Source organism: Hoplias malabaricus, chromosome X2 (assembly GCF_029633855.1).
Source record: "Hoplias malabaricus isolate fHopMal1 chromosome X2, fHopMal1.hap1, whole genome shotgun sequence".
NCBI classification, from domain to species: Eukaryota; Metazoa; Chordata; class Actinopteri; order Characiformes; family Erythrinidae; genus Hoplias; species Hoplias malabaricus.
In genome coordinates this window covers 55,202,516-55,222,515 of record NC_089819.1, presented here as the reverse complement: position 1 = coordinate 55,222,515, position 20,000 = coordinate 55,202,516, and the positions used below count along the sequence as shown (strand labels likewise).

At 44.2% G+C, this 20,000-nt stretch overlaps 1 long non-coding RNA gene across 1 annotated transcript in view; it reads left to right on the top strand.

Annotated features, from left to right (window-relative positions):
• The first annotated feature begins 3,135 nt into the window (after window positions 1–3,135).
• Window positions 3,136–20,000, top strand: part of LOC136677263 (uncharacterized) — a 21,864-nt gene continuing 4,999 nt past the window's right edge. The window contains exons 1-2 of the long non-coding RNA XR_010796348.1: window positions 3,136–3,195; window positions 16,795–16,876. This is a non-coding gene — a long non-coding RNA (uncharacterized lncRNA). The remainder of the gene's footprint in view (window positions 3,196–16,794; window positions 16,877–20,000) is intronic.

Genomic DNA, 20,000 nt, shown 5'->3' with positions numbered 1-20,000 from the left:
TATGAAGGAGAGCAGAGAAGCAAAGAGAATGTTTGTGAGAGAGGAAAATGAAGAGGAAAAGAATAGTTGAGAGAAATAGTTGGAAAAAGAACAGAGTAAGAGGCAGAGAGACAGCAAGGAATGAGAGGAGAAGAGAATGAGGGATGAGTGAGAAGAGAAAAATTAGAATGAGAGAGGGAGAGAGGGAGGGGGTAGAGAGAGCGAATGAACACAACGTCAGAAGCGGTTGTTTTCAGAGTTTAATCACAGACGACTGACGGACTGGTCTTGTTTCACAGTGTGTGGGTTGGTGGGCTTTAATAGTTGCGGACTGTGAAACGATTGTCACCCCAAAGGGTAAAAGACCCCTGGAGTTGACTCTTACTGTTGTGTAGAAATGATGAGGTGCTGTGTCTGAAGAAAAACAAACCCTCCCTTGTTTTCTTTTGTGTTTTCACGACTCTGAAAGACTCACTGGCCTCTTTGAATCCCATTTGCTTTTAAGAGAACGACAACAATGGTTAAACGTTCGCGTAAACAGCCTTCTCGCCCGCTCTGTTTAAGCCGAACTGGACCTCGGTAATGACCGATATCCAGCTCCACAATAAAGCAGAGTCTCACCAAAGCCCGAGTATCGACTGCGTGGGGAAAAGACTGTGCTCAGCTGCCCTCATCAGGATAATAACCCAGTGCCGCAGTCCACTGCCATCAGGATAATCACGATGTGGACGCGGGTGAGACTCGGAGCTCCTGAAAGATCTGTCAATACCACTCTGTGCGCGGTTATGATGAGAGAACATTGACGTATTGAACCTCCAGTGCTTCTCCTTTCAGTCTGAGGATGAATGTACAGCTCCACCGCTCTGTACACCCCTGCACTTCACCTTCCCCTGAATTATTCATCGTTTATGGCGTGTTCGTGGGGGTCCGCGTGGCCCCACGCCAGCGCTCTTCGTGTGGGGTGTGTATGTTCTGTCTGGCCTTGAATGATGCTGCAACATCGATTGTTTTCCTTCCTGAATGTTGGCAATGAATATTAATGTTCTGTCAAAAAAAAATATAGAGAATTAGAGGAATATCAAACTAGAACCTCAGGATGTTTATTATTAATGACAAGTTATAAATAGTAATTATTGTTTGATATAAATCAGGGCGGCACAGGGGCACAGCAGGTGGTGTCTCTGTCATATCTCCAGGGATCTGGAGGTTGTGGGTTCGAGTCTCGCTACCGGGTGACTGTCTGTGAGGAGTGTGGTGTGTTCTCTCTGTGTCTGCGTGGGTTTCCTCCTGGTGACTGTCTGTGAGGAGTGTGGTGTGTTCTCCCTGTGTCTGCGTGGGTTTCCTCTGGGTGAATGTCTGTGAGGAGTGTGGTGTGTTTTCCCTGTGTCTGTGTGGGTTTCCTCCGGGTGACTGTCTGTGAGGAGTGTGGTGTGTTCTCTCTGTGTCTGCGTGGGTTTCCTCCGGGTGACTGTCTGTGAGGAGTGTGGTGTGTTCTCCCTGTGTCTGCGTGGGTTTCCTCCGGGTGACTGTCTGTGAGGAGTGTGGTGTGTTCTCCCTGTGTCTGCGTGGGTTTCCTCCGGGTGACTGTCTGTGAGGAGTGTGGTGTGTTCTCTCTGTGTCTGCGTGGGTTTCCTCCAGGTGACTGTCTGTGAGGAGTGTGGTGTGTTCTCCCTGTGTCTGCGTGGGTTTCCTCCGGGTGACTGTCTGTGAGGAGTGTGGTGTGTTCTCCCTGTGTCTGCGTGGGTTTCCTCCGGGTGACTGTCTGTGAGGAGTGTGGTGTGTTCTCTCTGTGTCTGCGTGGGTTTCCTCCGGGTGACTGTCTGTGAAGAGTGTGGTGTGTTCTCCCTGTGTCTGCGTGGGTTTCCTCCGGGTGACTGTCTGTGAGGAGTGTGGTGTGTTCTCCCTGTGTCTGCGTGGGTTTCCTCCGGGTGACTGTCTGTGAGGAGTGTGGTGTGTTCTCTCTGTGTCTGCGTGGGTTTCCTCCGGGTGACTGTCTGTGAGGAGTGTGGTGTGTTCTCCCTGTGTCTGCGTGGGTTTCCTCCGGGTGACTGTCTGTGAGGAGTGTGGTGTGTTCTCCCTGTGTCTGTGTGGGTTTCCTTCGGGTGACTGTCTGTGAGGAGTGTGGTGTGTTCTCTCTGTGTCTGTGTGGGTTTCCTCCGGGTGACTGTCTGTGAGGAGTGTGGTGTGTTCTCCCTGTGTCTGCGTGGGTTTCCTCCGGGTGACTGTCTGTGAGGAGTGTGGTGTGTTCTCCCTGTGTCTGTGTGGGTTTCCTCCGGGTGACTGTCTGTGAGGAGTGTGGTGTGTTCTCCCTGTGTCTGCGTGGGTTTCCTCCGGGTGCTCCGGTTTCCTCCCACGCTCCAAAAACACACGTTGGTAGGTGGATTGGAGACTCAACAATGTCCATGAGTGTGAGTGAATGTGTGAGTGTGTGTCGCCCTGTGAAGAATTGGTGCCCCCTCCAGGATGTGTTCCCACCTTGTGCCCAATGATTCCTGGTAGGATCCGGACCCACCCATGCCCTGAACTGGAAAAGAGTTACAGACAATGAATGAATGATATAAATTATTAATATTATCAAGACCAAATGTGATGCTGATGAAATTATGTAGTGCCATAAGATTATATATATATATATATATATAATCACACACACACAATACATACATGCACATAAATGTGCGCACACACACACACACACACACACACACACACACACACACACATATGTGTGTGTGTGTATGTGTGTGTGTGTGTGTGTGTGTGTGTGTGCGCACATTTATGTGCATGTATGTATTTGAATGAATGAATGACTGAATGATGGATGATTGGTGGCTCACTGAAGGAAATAAGAGCCAAATTCTCTTTCTACAGTGAAATTTCTTTCTTGAGTCTCTTGATCCGTGTGTTTATTCTCAGTGGTTCTGACTCTGCTGACCTCATGGGGCTGTGCCATTGTGTGAAACACTAACACACACACACACACACACACACACACACACACACACACACACACACACACACACAGAGAAATGGCCCTTGACTCTCTCTTCCACAGATCCATTAGTCGTGGGGCTGTGACAGTTATTACTACTATAGTAATGTAATGATTAATTAAATAATCTCTCTCTCTCTCTCTCTCTCTCTCTCTCTCTCTCAGATTTGTTCCTAAGCACGGAGCTGGGTTCTGGGTTTGGATTCGAGACCTGGATCAATATGGTGGGCTACACCTCCTCTTACATTTCTTTTATCCCTTCATCTTTCATCTGTTACCATATTATAAAGGTATCTGCTGTCAGAAAGCTGGACGAGTCCATTTTATTTATTTATGAATCCGCAGTCGGTCAGTGAAGGAGTAAAGGGGTTCCTTTACTGTGCGTCTAGAATTGTATTTTGTTCACGGTAAAGGGATCATGAGCTTCGGTGTGTGTGTGTGTGTGTGTGTGTGTGTGTGTGTGTGTGTGTGTGTGTGTGTGTGTGTGTGTGTGTGTGTGTGTGTGTGTGTGTGTTTGCCTACCCATATAAGGATAGTTATAGAATGATAGATGGATAGCTATAGAAAGATAGAGAGGCAGACTGGTAACTGTGCTGACTGACCTACACAGACTGATAGAAATAGATGGGTAGCTTTACAGAGACGGGTATAAACTGATAGCTTTATATTAGTAGTAATAAACTGTTATTAATATCAATAGCTAGACACTGACCGCTATAGACTGATATGTATAAACGTAAAGACTGATAGCTGTAGACTGGTCGTTATGGACTGATACACACTGACAGTTAGAAACAGACAACTGTGGACAGATATTAAAACCTAGTGGGCTGTCTACATAGAGAACATTTTACATCACAGTGTGCGCACTCCCAACACGTAGGCCGTCTTAAATACACTGCCTGCTGAGATACCTTAATCTGGCTGAACTTTAAGGCAGCTTCGAATCATTCCTCAGCCGCGAAGGCAATGGTGCAACGCAAGTACAACTCCTGTCTATGTTGCTGTAGGTTTTGGGACAGAGCTATAGACTCACGGAAATAAAGAGGTCGTTATAGACTGATAACTATAGAGTAATAATAATAGACTGATAACTATAAATTAATGATAATAGATAGCTATGGACAGATAATAATAAACAGATTGATGTAGAGTGATAACTATAGACTGGTATGTATAGATGGAAATGTAGACTGGTGTTTAAAGATGGAGATATAGACTGTTTTTTATAGATGGAGATGTAGACTGTTTTTTATAGATGTAGATGTAGACTGTTTTTATAGATGGAGATGTAGACTGGTATTTATATATAGAGATGTAGACTGGTATTTATATATAGAGATGTAGACTGGTATTTATATATAGAGATGTTGACTGGTATTTATAGATGGAGGTGTAGACTTGAGATGTAGACTGGTATTTATTGATTGAGATGTAGACTGGTATTTATATATGGAGATGTTGACTGGTATCTATAGATGGCTGTGTAGACTGGAGATGTAGACTGGTATTTATAGATGGATATGTAGACTGGTATTTATAGATGGAGATGTAGACTGGTATTTATAGATAATGTAGACTGTTTTTTATAGATTTTAATGTAGACTGGTATTTACAGATGGAGATGTAGACTGGTTTCTATAGATGGAGATGCAGACTGGTATTTATAGATGGAGATGCAGACTGGTATTTATAGATGGAGATGTAGACTGTTTTTTATAGATGGAGATGTAGACTTTTTTTATAGATGGAGATGTAGACTGGTATTTATATATAGAGATGTAGACTGGTATTTATAGATGGAGGTGTTGACAGGAGATGTAGACTGGTATTTATTGATTGAGATGTAGACTGGTATTTATAGATGGAGATGTTGACTGGTATCTTTAGATGGCTGTGTAGACTGGAGATGTAGACTGGTATTTATAGATGGAGATGTAGACGGGTATTTATAGATGGAGATGTAGACTGGTATTTATAGATAATGTAGACTGTTTTTTTATAAATGATAATGTAGAATGGTATTTACAGATGGAGATGTAGACTGGTTTCTATAGATGGAGATGCAGACTGGTATTTATAGATGTAATGTAGACTGTTATTTATAGACTGATAGATATAGATAGACTTCTGGAAGTTTTCTGTGAGGTCACTGATGCATGCGTCAAAGTAAAGAGGAGGTGCTGAAGCAGATGAGTGATGGGGTGACTGCAGACTGCAGAAAAGAGAAACGGTGACAAACGGATAAACAAGGCGATGAGTTCAGCGAAATGTGGAGAGCAAGGAAAAGAAATTCACTGAACAGACTCAGAGAGAGAGAGAGAGAGTGTATGCATTAAAAAAAAGATAAATGACCCAGAAGTTGGAAAGAGAGGGAGAGAAAAAAGAGGGAGAGGAAAAGGGCGAGGGAGAAGATAAATGGTTCAGGAGGAAGGAGAGCGAGTGAGGCGTGGGGGCAGTGATGCCTCAGCAGTCTGAGAAAGGTCAGTGGAGTCTGTGTGGAAAGGTCAGAAGTTTCACTCTTTTGGACGATGCCAAGTCCAAGAAAACCTGCCCAACGATCACAGAGAGTAAACACTGCAGTGTCCAGTACGGAAATATCGGCGAAGATCAATAAAACAGAAACACAGCCTCTCAAAAATGTCTGAAAATCTGATCCACTCTACACCAGCACAACTCACCACCACCACGTCAGAGTCACTGCAGCGCTGAGAATGATCCACCACCACATCACACCTGCTCTGTGGGGGTCCTGAGCGCTGGAGAACAGGGGGGTAACAAAGTATGCAGAGCAACAGATAAACTACAGTCTGTAACTGTAGAACTACAAAGTGCTCCTGTGTGAGAGAATTGACAGTGAGTGTAGAAACAGCCAAATTACGTCTTTAAGATTATATTTAAAGGCAATGTTTACAGCTGTGGGCAAGCGCAGTCCTCTCTGGTGTGTTTACGTTCAGTTCTCCATGTCTTTTAAGGTGGAATGGTGTGTTTGAGGTGAAAAATTAAGTGGTTATTCACTGTTTGAATTCCCACAGAAACTCATGTGTAACTCGAGCTGTTTAGTTTTGTAGCACTTTCCATTTGCGTTTACTTTCATGCAGTTAGCGCCCTCCTGAATTTAGAGTCAGTTCCACCTTAAGTAATGTAACTGTAACAGCAACAATAAGTCAGTGTTACCCCCCTATGGAGCAGGAATAGAGCAACATCCTCATCTCTTATGATTTTCAACATTTCAAAGTTCTCTTCATTGTTTAAACAGTGTCAGATGCCAGTGAGTGAGAGAAAGCCTAGCATACCAGACCGAGACACTTTGTTTTTGGTTTTTTTTGCACGTTTACAGACACTGAAGCTTCATAAACGCATTAGATCATTTTCCAGCGCAAACCGATGCAGAGCAGCACATGGAGAGGACCGTCCTCAGAGTTTTATTAAAATATATATATAACCATAAAACCTTTAAGGAATCAAGAGCACAGCAGCATCAGCTCCAGAATATTTATCATCTGAATCTGTGTCCCCTAATTAAAGAGCTCATTTGTCTTGTCTGTTCCTGACCACAATACTCCTGGCTCATCTTACTGTGGGGTTCTAGCTTTAACAGGACGCTGGTCACAGGCCACTGGCCTTAGATCCCTCTAATGCACTCCTGTTTTTAATTACTTTCTCCTTCTTCCCTGGAGATTTCACACACACACACACACACACTGAGGCCTGAATTTTTTTCGATTGTCTAAATTGAAAGGCTTAGCAGCAGTGTAGACTGTACACTGTATGCAAAGCCATTACTGTAATTGTCCACTTCGTCGCATCACATCGCTCAGCAGCTAGATGGAGCCGCTCTGACTAAACAAACAGGATATTAACCATTTAGCTAACCACCATTCACCAGGTGCATTTATCTCCCGGCGGCACTGTCAGCTCATGTAGCATCAGACTCAAAAAAGAGCGACGCACAGCAAGAAAAGCCAAGGGCAGGTAACGACGGCTGGTGTTCGACTAGAGATTAGACATCGTTCACGTCAGTCACGTACACAAACCACAATCACACCAGATCTAGCTTAAATGGCTGGCATTGACAGTCCCACACACACCAGCACACGTCACTCACACACATTCACACACTCAATCAGGCCATATTCCAGTGTAAATGGTGTGTGTTGACTCTGAAGGAAAGATATTCCGACTCAAAGGCTCAATCAGCAGGCTTTAGTTCTACACTCGCTCAGTCTCAGTCTCTCCAGACCTCCTCAATCAAACCCAGAGTACATGTTTACAGCGAGCAGCCAGACCCAATCAAGCAATCACCACGCTCGGCTAGAGCAGCTCTCAGGGTTTCGCTTCACGGCTTGTACTTCCACACACTGGGCGCTTCAGTAGAAACACCCACCCTCTCCCACGCACTGGACGCTTTATTAGAAACACTGACTCTGCATCTTCACTTCAGTGAAGTGGCCACTTTATTGGAAACCCTTAACTTATACTTCCAATCACTGGATCACTTTGTCTGTCCAGTTACGGGCCACTTCATATTAAACCCCTACATTGAACTTCCAAATACTCTTCAATCATTGGGAACCCTTACTCTGTTTATCCACTTTTTGACCACTTTTTATTCTCCATTACTGGCCACTTAAGGTCATTTTAAGCCTCTATGTTTAAGCAAAGAAAAGTTTACTCCACAGGCTGCAACGCCAAAACACTAGGCCTGAATCTCAAATATCTTCCAGGATTGTACCCTATGTAGTGTACAGTGTAGGTCATAAAATAACGGTTTCTGCACTCAGTGTGCAGGGTAGAAGTTTGCCTTTGCCAGAGACGTTCCTCTTGAGTTTCTGAGGTCCTCTGAGTCCTGGGGGCTCGATCAGTGGTGGCAGTGGTCGACCATGTTGTTCTTTATCGTGTTAGCGGTTTACAACAGAATTTAAGAGTTTTTAACACTGATACAGGACACAAAGACAAATACAACAAATACAGAATAAGCATAGCATGTCCCTGACTGTGTTGAAGGGCTGTCCTCTTTCAGGTTACAGTGTAACACATGTGGATGGAGCGCTGATCAAAAAAAAAAAACAAGTAGAAAAAAAGAAAATAAGGAGGAAGAAGCATATAATTGAATAAACAGAACAAATGCAGCCTGGCTTTGTGAATTGTGGGAACAGAAGGGAATCAGACAGTGATGAAGATAGTGAGGACATCCAATAATAGCAGAGTGGAAGTGGGTCAGGATAGTCTCAGAGACATGGATAAGCACAGCCTCTACTGAATCGTCCTGATAAAAGTGGAAATATTATCAGTGGTCCCCTGGAACTTGAGTGACTTCCCTCTATTCACAGCTGTGCTATTTATTTCCAGGGACAGGCGGCCAGGCAGGTGGCTGTTTACAGAAGTCCATTTTCATTTCCAGCGTTTTGAGTGCGATTTGTTGTGTGCGCTTAGTGACACGACACCTATAGAGGGTTTCATTACTGTGGAAAATGAGGCCACCTTGGCTGTCGTCTGCAAACTTCCCACACTTGATCGATGGGTGGTGGAAACAGCAGCCATTACTGTACACTGAGAACAAAAGTGGGCTTCGCATAGAGCCCTGAGGCACACCTATATTTAGGTAGGCTTTTTCAAAGAGCCTGGTAATTACATTTAATAATACGAGTATCTATTTCTCCTAGTATCTTGCTAGGTTTAAATGGATTTATTTCTATATGTTTGGAATTTAGTTCATATATATATATGAAAATATTTTCATTTATCATCTGTTGTCTTAAAATCAATGTTATGGTGAATAAGGAATAATTAGGTCTGGAATAATCACAGTGACCGTTGGGTTGTTGGAAAAGCCGTCATTACTGTACACTCAGAACTAAAGTGGACTCTGTATTGAGCCCTGAGGCACATCACCGCTTATGAAGCTTCTGCCTGGTAGGGGGCCTGTTCAAGACTGGAACATGTTTAATAATTATGATTAATTATAAGGACGACTTGTCTAGAGTGTAAGCTCTGTGGCAGAGCATTTAACGGTAATTGGCTCTATATTAGCTCGTTTCAGTTCATTCGAAATGTATGGCATATGCATATACACATGTGTACAGTGTTATAATAATAAGCCCTCCAGCTTTTCTCAGGTTTATTCGACAGTTGTTCCTGATAATTGTTTCATCATCCAAAAACCCAAGCAGCTGACCGATGTGTTGCTGAAGCAGCATTCATTACAGCACTGTGAGAACAGAAGGGGCCACTGTACAGAGCCTTGAGGTATGCCATTATATATTGGGACTCAAATGAGGAAGAGATACATGTTTATCGCCTTTTGTTAACCATGTTTACAAGGGGAACAATGGGAAGACTTAAAATGAAGCCGCTGAGGAATGATTCTTTTAAAATTAAAGCTAAACCTACCAGTTTTTTTCTGCCAAATTTTCATTCAGTCTTCTCCAAATCTACCCTGTTCACTGTTATCTCAACCATGAGGCCAGTAACATCACAGCCGCACCATTCAGGAGCCTAGAATCCAATGTTTTAAGACATTTACAGATGTTTAAAGCAAGTAGAGCCAAGGAGAATGTTTATTTTTGTCTGCAGTATTCAGGCGATTGGTTCTGACAGACTATAATACACTCTTGGAAGCGTAGAGGGCGACATAGAGTCTGTTCCTTCATATAAAAGTGCTTTGCAGTGCTGTGTAACGTTTATATCTCCCACATAGCCATGCTCCACTCTCTGTGAAGTGATTTGTCAACACTTGAGACGGTATGATTATTTAGGGTGAGACTCCAGGCTTTGTTTTTATGGAGTGTTTATTTGATCTCGTTTTCTGTGAAGTGGACAGAACTAGATTCATCTAAACTTCCACACATTGTCTGCAGTTGTAGAAAGTGGCTGTGGAAATTGCCGTGGATGTGATCAAGCCTGAGAACGCGGGGAGAGGAGGCGCCAGGGCGGCCGCTTGTGAAAACAAACACAAATATACACAAGAAAACACGAGCGCAATAAATATGCAAAACAAATAGCTGAATAAACAGGAAAACCCTGAGCTCTGAGTTTCTGTGAGCAGTGAAATGGTTGGTGGGTGATACGCTCTGTAATTTGCCGGTTGTCTCCAAATGCGTTGGATTAGAGCCGAATGTTGATACGAGGAAAACACAATGCAGTCTCTTTTTCTGTCAAAAAATAATTCTGAGTGTTTTGAGCATTATTTATTACAAAAGCAAACCCGTGTTTGTTTGAGAGCGCAAAGACGAGGTTAAATACAAAACAGACACAACGAGTAAAAACTGAGAAAACGAGAACTGAGCTAAAAACCAGAGCTTCTGCTCCTCGCTCCTCACTGCTGTGCGCTCGGGGTCGGGGTGAACAGCGAGCGGCTCATTATCATTTAAAGGAACAGGTGCTGAAAGCGGGCGTTCTGAACAGGGGCTGTTTACACAGGGGGAGAACACTGCTGTGGGGCTCGTGGGGTTTGGACCAAAGCGGGTCACAGACGTTTCATTAAGAAACAGAGCTGTGTTCCACTGTGGAGACGAGGGGGAATGTCCCCTATATAGAACCTGAATGACTGTGCTATAAAACCCCTCAAAGAATAAGATGTCTGGAATGTAAATTCTTGCAGAGGCTCTGCCTCATGTTCTCCCTCCCTCCCTCAGGGCAGGAGGTCATTAGGGAGGGATGAAGAGTGAGTCTCCTCCTCCTCCTCCTCCTCTCTGAGCCGCTCTGGGTGGGGTTCTGGAAGCTGGAGGGCTGGCAGGAGGCTGATTTGTTCTGCTGAAAGATAATTAATGGATGCATTTCTCAGGGTAAACTTTTTAAACGGCGGATGCTTGTTAAAGACGCTCACCTCCTGAGTGATTACGAAACCAACAGCAGAGCTGCAGTTAAACGCTGGCGCTCTCTTGGAGCTCACAGGTCAGAGCCCTGGTTTAGAGAACGCTCTTACACTCGGACACACTGCGTCCATACACACACTACACACCACACACACTACACACACTACACACCACACACACTACACACACTACACACTACACACTCTACACACAATACACACAATACACACTCTACACACAATACACACACTACACACACTACACACCACACACACTACACACACTACACACCACACACACTACACACACTACACACCACACACACTACACACACTACACACTCTACACACAATACACACAATACACACTCTACACACACTACACACAATACACACACTACACACTCTACACACACTACACACACTACACACTCTACACACTCTACACACACTACACACACTACACACTCTACACAGAATACACACTCTACACACAATACACACACTACAGACAATACACGCACTACAGACAATACACGCACTACACACACTACACACTCTACACACAATACACACTTTACACACTACACACTCTACACACAGTACACACACTACACACACTACACACAATACACACACTACACACTCTACAAACTACTCACTACACACAATACACACTCTACACACAATACACACTCTACACACACTACACACTCTACACACACTACACACAATACACACTCTACACACTCTACACACACTACACACTCTACACACACTACACACAATACACACTCTACACACAATACACACACTACACACACTACACACAATACACACACTACACACTCTACAAACTACTCACTACACACAATACACACTCTACACACAATACACACTCTACACACACTACACACTCTACACACACTACACACAATACACACTCTACACACTCTACACACACTACACACACTACACACTCTACACACACTACACACTCTACACACAATACACACACTACAGACAATACACGCACTACACACAATACACACACTACACTCTACACACAATACACACTCTACACACACTACACACTCTACACACAATACACACACTACAGACAATACACGCACTACACACAATACACACACTACACACTACACACAATACACACACACTACACACAATACACACACACTACACACAATACACACACTACACACACACTCACTACACCCACACTCTACACACACTACACACAATACACACACTACACACAATACACACACTACACACTCTACACACAATACACACACTACACACTCTACACACAATACACACACTACAGACAATACACGCACTACACACACTACACACTACACACAATACACACACTACAGACAATACACACTACACACAATACACACACTACACACACACTCACTACACCCACACTCTACACACACTACACACAATACACACACTACACACAATACACACACTACACACTCTACACACAATACACACACTACACACTCTACACACAATACACACACCACACACACTACACACACTACACACCACACACACTACACACACTACACACAATACACACTCTACACACAATACACATACTACACACTCTACACACACTACACACACTACACACTCTACACACTCTACACACACTACACACTCTACACAGAATACACACTCTACACACAATACACACACTACAGACAATACACGCACTACACACACTACACACTACACACTCTACACACTTTACACACTACACACTCTACACACAATACACACACTACACACACTACACACAATACACACACTACACACTCTACAAACTACTCACTACACACAATACACACTCTACACACAATACACACTCTACACACACTACACACTCTACACACACTACACACAATACACACTCTACACACTCTACACACACTACACACACTACACACTCTACACACACTACACACTCTACACACAATACACACACTACACACTCTACACACACTACACACACTACACACTCTACACACTCTACACACACTACACACTCTACACAGAATACACACTCTACACACAATACACACACTACAGACAATACACGCACTACACACACTACACACTCTACACACTTTACACACTACACACTCTACACACAATACACACACTACACACACTACACACAATACACACACTACACACTCTACAAACTACTCACTACACACAATACACACTCTACACACAATACACACTCTACACACACTACACACTCTACACACACTACACACAATACACACTCTACACACACTACACACACTACACACTCTACACACACTACACACTCTACACACAATACACACACTACAGACAATACACGCACTACACACAATACACACACTACACTCTACACACAATACACACTCTACACACAATACACACTCTACACACTCTACACACACTACACACAATACACACTCTACACACAATACACACTCTACACACAATACACACACTACAGACAATACACGCACTACACACAATACACACACTACACACTACACACAATACACACACACTACACACAATACACACACTACACACAATACACACACAATACACACACTACACACACACTCACTACACCCACACTCTACACACACTACACACAATACACACTCTACACACAATACACACACTACACACTCTACACACAATACACACACTACAGACAATACACGCACTACACACACTACACACTACACACAATACACACACTACAGACAATACACACTACACACTCTACACACAATACACACACACTACACACAATACACACACACTACACACAATACACACACACTACACACAATACACACACTACACACACACTCACTACACCCACACTACACACAATACACACATTATATACACTCACCACACCCACACTACACACACTCACCACACCCACACTACACACACTTACACTCTCAGTGAACCCATTCACAACACCCACAATACACACATTTACAACAATTACAATACTTGCAAATGCACTCAATCACACTGTGACAGTACACTCACAACACAGAAACCAAATGACTACACACACACACACAGTCACACAGAGAGAGAGAGAGAGAGAGAGAGAGAGAGAGAGGTGGGGGTGGGGGAGGTCACTGGTCATTAACAGTAGCCGGTTGTTGAGGAGGAAGCTGTGGTGAAGGTGTGTGTTTGTAGAGAGAGTGAGGGCTGATGGACAGAGAGAAGATGGAGGGATGTTTTTTTCTTTCAGAGGAAATGAAGCGGCGCTGCAGGACGGTGGAGAAACTCACTCTTGGACGTCTCAACTACAGCAGAGTTCAATAACACAACAGATCAGTGTAGACCGGTTACACTCTCTGACAGGAACCTGGGCATCTCTCTCTCTACTGTGCATCCACCTCTCTCTCTCTCTCTCTTCTCTCTTTCTCTCTCTCTCTACTGTGCATCCACCTCTCTCTCTCTCTCTCTTCTCTCTTTCTCTCTCTCTCTACTGTGCATCCATCTATCTCTCTCTCTCTCTCTCTCTCTCTCTCTCTCTCTCTCTCTCTCTCTCTCTCTCTCTGATGGAGTGATGGGGGGGCTTTGATCTGCTCGTTATTAAATCCATACGGATCTCCAGCTGTCCATTCTGCTTTATTGAGCCAGACATTTATCGCAGAGAGACTTCAGCTTAACACCCGTGTGTGTGTTTGTGTGTGTGTGTGTATATGAGAGAGAGAGAGAGAGAGAGAGAGAGAGAGAGAGATTGTACTAAAGGACTGAAGAAGTGTTTTTCCGAGTCTGCTTTAGTTGAAGCAGGTTGTGTTGAGGCTCTATGTTCAGAGGCGGATGGAGCTCAACAGTTTCTCGACATGTGGTCGGTTCTGACCGAAAGAAGTCCTCTAGGTGACTCCGCCCACTCCACCTGTCAATCAACCCAAACCCACCTCCACAGCACCTCCTCATCTTATCAAAACCCCCTCCACATCAAAACTTCCTCTCAACCGCCTCCTTCCCGTCCCTCATCTGTCCGTCACGGTCCTTAACTCCGCCCCCTCGTCCCGATCTCATCGACGGAGCAGAGATGAAGTCTGTCGTGTCGTTGGAGCAAGTATTACCTCTAATTAAATTACATTTGAAGGCAGAGAAGGAGTGAGCTACATTCGTCAGTGAAGGTATTGATTTGTTCTGATCCGCGGAACAAGGAAAGTGGAATTAAATAACGTACGGGTATTGATTAATAAAGTAAAGTAATGATTAATAGCAGCTGAGGCTGGAGATGGAGAGTGGATGTGGATTCATTACTCACTCCAGCAGTGCTCTCTGTAACACAACCCACATTTTAATGCAGGAATGAAGTAGTTTTGACACTGGATCAATGACAACGTCACTCTGTTTATCTCTGCAGCTCTGGCGTCCCCAGCGTTAACACTGTGTCTCATTACGTCCACTAGGGGCTTTATTTAGAAGACTGCCCACTCAGCCTCAGACCAGACTCTTAAATAAAGTCACCAAAAAAACGTAGAGAAAGGCAGTAATTTATTGATGTTAGAGTTCAGTGTTGTCTACGTGCAGCTTTAAAAGCTTCAGGGCGACCACAGGCCAAAATAACAAACAATTACTCAAAAATAATAATAAAAAAAAACAGTTCCACTGATGAAACTTAAAGAAAAGAAAATACAAACATTTTCCCCGTCTACTCTCACCAACAAACAGGGCCCCAAAGCATAAACAAAATGGCAGGTCTCCACTACAAACCCTGTTTAACCTTCCTCTTGTGTTTTAAATGCAGACTCCATAAATGTGTTTAGTGCATCAAGGATTTTTGACGTAGTCAGGAACTTCTATTTCAACAAATTACTTATTTTTTTTTTTACTAAATTATAAAATGCTGTTATTAAAATGATGGCTTTTCTGTTGTTGGGGGTCAATTTCGACCCAAGTATCATTTTAAATCAGAAAAAACAAAAACAAGTGCCAAATCTGGACTCATAAACACACTCTACACCAACAGTCTACAGCTGGCTCCTCCTACAACCAATCGAGCTTCAGTTAGGGACTTTTATCTTTGTCTGTTTCACAAAACAAGGAAAGACAGACGTGTCCAGACACGTAAGGCCCAGTCAGTGTAGAGTTAGAGTTTTGTAGCGTGTACATCTCCAGTTTACAGTCTTCAACAATGAACAATTAAAACCAATTCTTTCATGGATAAAGAACAATAACAAGGTCAACAAGAGGTCAGAAACAAACTGATTGATAATTAATTGTTTTTAGGGGGTCGTCTTATGGCTGATTAAAGACACGGGTCAAAACCGACCCTCGATGGAAGAAAAAGAGCAGCTCCTCAACTCCAGGACCATGGTTCTTCTTAAATCTCCCGCCATCAGAGCCAGCCAATGAGACGTGGAGCATGTGGGTGGAGCAACAGGCAGCAAATCAGCATTCACTAAAATCGCAAACAAGGAAAAGAGAAAGAAAAACAAACTCTCCAAAATAACGCAGCAATCCATTATTCCACGTTCCATTATTCCCTGTGTCTCAATCATCATTTTCCATCAATCTTTCTCAAAGCTGAATATTCCGTAACCATTCTAAGAGCGTTCACGCTCCCATTGTTCCCGTCGCTCTTACCGTATTCATTGTTCTTCTCATTCCTACCTCTCCCATTGTTCCCATTATTCCTACCATCCCCATTGTTCCAGTGAGCTTTGTCATTCCCGTCACTGCAGCGGAGTCACCTCTGATCCCGCTCCACAAACTTGTCCGTTATTTTCCGACAGCAGCTCCCGAGTGTTTTGTGTGAACCGAGCTTCGTGTTTGAAGTCCTCCGCTCCGTCACTCATCCCGACGCTCCGCTGGAAATCAAAGACTGAAATCACGGGCGTCGGATTCTCCGTGTCCTTTTTGTTTTCGTGTATTTTTAATCTTTTCAAATGTCTTTCTTCTTCCTCAGGACGGGAACTTCACCAGGAATCAGACGGGAAGAGCTCCAGAGAAAGTGAAGTGGGTCGGGCAGTCGGCCTTCGTGGATTTTGGTGAGTTTTAGCTCGTAGGTATTTGGTGTGTGTCTGTGTGGGTTCGCTTGTGTGTGCATGGGCTCTGTGAAAGATTTGAGAATCACACACACACACACACACACAGAGCCAAGTTTAATCTTTTAACTCCAGTGAGATCCCATTAAACATTTACAGTACAAATCTCCCCTCTCCGAACGCCAGCGGATGGCGGTGGAGCCTCAGAACCGACGCGGCCGAGGCGTGCGGTAAACGTGAATGATTGATAACGCAGAGGAGTGACCTGTAGGATTCAAACCTCTTATCTCCGAGGAGTGCTGCCTTTTGTTCAAAGCCAGGGCTTATCTGAGCAAACAAGGACTTTCCCCTCAGTTTTCTCCCCTTTAATCTGCCTCTCTGAGCCGGGCGGAGGAGGCTGCGTGTGGCCCTCTTTGTGTCGGTGCCACCGAGAGCTCGGGACGCGCTGCTGGGAGTGAAGCGCGTTACAGTCGGAGACAGCAGGGGGGTTAAAGAATGGACTGGGGGCGGATAAATAAAACCAATCAGTGAAGCTTAGACGCAGCTAATATTGACTACATTTGCACACACACACACACACACACACTCACACTGTGGTAACCAGGGAATAGTGAGCACACTCTTCTTCTTTCTTATTTCTTCTACATCTTCGTTCTAATTCTTCGTTCTTCTCCTCCTCTCATTCCTAAACTCGTATAAATTATCCCTGTGTTAGATGTAAACTGGCTCCTCCAGGTGCTGCTGATGAAACACTTCGACCGCGGAGAAGGTCAGTGATGAGTATTGATCCTGTGCTGATTAATGGTCACTGGAGAAAGAGCCCGACCCAAACAGGTCAAACACGGTGCAGAGAACTTTATTAGAAACTGTGAGAAATATTAAAGTTCTGAAGTGGAAATATGAAACTCTCTGTTCCCACAGTGGACTTTAACACACTGCTGCTGCTGGTTTACATTATTGCACATGTTGAAAAATGCAAGTATGTGGAGGATAGAGAGAATGAAAAATGTGAGAGAAAGGGAGAAATAGTCAGGGGGGGAGAGAGAGGGAGAGAAGAATGAGTGAGAAATGAGTGCAGCAGTGAGGGAGAGATTAAGAAGATCTAGAGCCTGAAGAAGAGAGAAACCAAAAAATGAAGAGTGGGGCACAGAGAAGTAAGAGAGTGTGTGTGTGTGTGTGTGTGTGTGTGAGAGAGAGAGAGAGAGAGAGAGAGAGGAGAGAGAGAGAGAGAGAGAGAGAGAGAGAGAGAGAGAGAGAGAGAGAGAGAGAGAGAGAGAGAGAGAGAGAGAGAGAGAGAGAGAGAGAGAGAGAGAGAATATAGTGCAGGAAAGAAGAAAGAAAGGCGAGAGAGCAGTACCGACAGTGTGATTTATGATGATGAATGGATGTGTATATGGGAGGAGAAGTGTGTGTGTGTGTGTGTGTGGATGTGTGTGTTTGATTGGGTCAGTGCTGTCCTCCCATGCACAGATAAACCTTTATTAAACATAAAATTAATGAGACTGGAGGAATTCTCACATTCGTTCTTTTCATCTCTCTCTCTCTCTCTCTCTCTCTCTCTCTCTCTCTCTGCTCTCTCTCTCTCTCTCTCTCTCTCTCTCTCTGTCAATCTGTCTCTTCATCCCTCACTCTGTCACTCTCGCTGTGTAGGGTTCAGTCTCGTTAAAATAAAGAGTTCCATGAAATGTTTTGTTTTGGAGGAATCAGATTGCTTTGCCGTTCCTGAATGAACCACTGTATGCTCCACAGAGTGGGTCCTCCACATGGGGGCCTCCATATTTCAAATAAACTTATAGAACAGTATAGAAACACTGCTAAATCCCAGCCAGTGTAATGAACGTATTGTAATGTGAAAAGGACACACTGAAGAAATGTCTGGGTGTTGTTTTAAGGGTCACTCACTTTGGGCAGAATTTAAAATCTCTGTAACAAACATGAAATGTATTGAGACACTGTGGAGCAATCTGGAGTCTTTGGTCAAAAGCCCACAAGCCCCACAGCAGCGTTCGGCAACTGTTCCTTTAAATAATAATGAGCCGCTCGCTGTTCACCCCGACCCCGAGCGCACAGCAGTGAGGAGCGAGGAGCAGAAGCTCTGGTTTTTTAGCCGTTTTCACTCTGTTCTCTTTCTTCTCCGTTTTCACTCAATGCTCTTATTTCTCCGTGGGTCAAGTTGCTGTGATTGGACAGACTCAGAAGAGGGGGCGGGGCCAGTCTAAAGTCTCTGCACTTTGAAATATTATCAGAATGACTTCCGAGGTTTGTGAGCTCAGATACACACATTAATCACATGCACAGAACAAGACTTTTTTTTTCGTACTAAGTCTCTTTAAAAAGTAGACTTTACTTGTTAACACCATTCGGTGAAATGAAAAAGGCGGTAGTTTCTGAAGATAATTATTCCCGGTTTATTTGCTTTGCTGTAGCAGAAAATTTGGCCGTCGAATCTGGAATGACTAATTACAAGCTTAATTTCATAAAAGCATATTTAGAGTCAGTAAGTCTGTCCTGCGTTGGCAGACTCCCGCGCTGCACGCTTTATTGCGGATGTTCGGTGCGAGGCGCCCGCTGTCTGAGTCGTAATGAACACACAGCATATGCCAAACAAAAACAGTCCCATCTGCCTCATCACAGCCGTAATCAGTCCCCCCCTCCGTCTCCATCCGCCACAGACACATACATTATTCACCACCTGAGCTCAAAAATGAGAGGCATTTTCTCTGTCAAGGAGATGGAGGATATGAGGGTGGAGGAGAGGTGTTGTGGAGATGGAGGGATGGAGCTTGTGTTGATGGAGATGGAGGGATGGAGGAGAGGTGGGTGGAAGGAATGGAGGAGAGATGTTGGAGATGGGGATGGAGGAGACAGGGTGGAGATGCTGGTGGCGGAGATGGGAGAAGTGTTATGGGGTGGTGGAGATGAAGAGTGGAGGACATGAGGGTGGAGATGGAAGGTGGAAGGAATGGAGGAGAGATGTGGAGATGGGATAGAGGAGACAGGATGGAGTGTGTAGGAGATGTGATAGTTGGGATGGAGATCGCATTGGTGGAGATGGAGGATGTGAGGGTGAAGATGGAGTGTGAGAAGATTGGGTTGGTGGAGATGGAGGATGTGAGGGTGGAGGAGA